The sequence below is a fragment of the Ailuropoda melanoleuca genome, chromosome 15, assembly GCF_002007445.2.
Source record: "Ailuropoda melanoleuca isolate Jingjing chromosome 15, ASM200744v2, whole genome shotgun sequence".
Classification (NCBI taxonomy): domain Eukaryota; kingdom Metazoa; phylum Chordata; class Mammalia; order Carnivora; family Ursidae; genus Ailuropoda; species Ailuropoda melanoleuca.
In genome coordinates this window covers 80,821,336-80,822,125 of record NC_048232.1, presented here as the reverse complement: position 1 = coordinate 80,822,125, position 790 = coordinate 80,821,336, and positions in this window count along the sequence as shown.

The following is a 790-nucleotide window of genomic DNA, read 5'->3' as shown; positions in this document are numbered from 1 at the left end:
CCCCCCGCCACCCGACCCTGCCAGGCTCCCTTTCTCTTGGAGAACAGGACAAGAAGTTGGCCTAGGAAGGATGTAGGGTCAGTTCCTCCGGCCCCACCCCTGAGGAGGACAGTCAGATGGATGGATGGAGGCGGGAGTGGGGGGTCTGAGGTGCCTGTGGCTGCATGGGGTGGGGAGGGGCAGCCGAAGGGTCTGGGCCAGGTGACCCGGTTGTCCCAGGGGTGATGGAGCCAGGTTCTCCAGAGCTGGGCCAGGCGTCCAGGAGCCTGGATGGAAGGGCAGTGAGGAGGGGTCCTCCAGGAGATCTTTGTTCTCAACGTGGGGGGGGGGATGTGGAGAGAGGAGGGGCAAAGGGGGGGGGGGGGATGTGGAGAGAGGAGGGGCAAAGGGGACAGGAAAAGTATTTGAGGAGCAGAAACAATGGCCTATTCTCTGCCGTCCAGCCTGGCCTGAGAGATAGGCCCGTGGGCTGGAGGCCAGCGCTGCCTTGGCCTGACCGTCTCCAGCATCACCTCCCTCCCCCTTCCTCGCCCAGCCCTTGGGGCTCCACGCGGCCCCATCTAGATGGGACTGGGGGCTCCTTTCTCACCCTGCACGCTCATTCCTGGATGTACGGGTCCATCCGTTTTCTTCTAACAAAAGCCGGCCCGCTTGGGTCCATGAAGGGCTTTCGCACAGACAGCCTCTTACAGAGGACGGAAAGCGACCTTCCCCTGGCACCTGCCTGTTCCTGGTGGAGCCGGGGCTTGAACCCGGCGCTCCCGGCTCCGAGTCTTGGGTTCGCCCAATG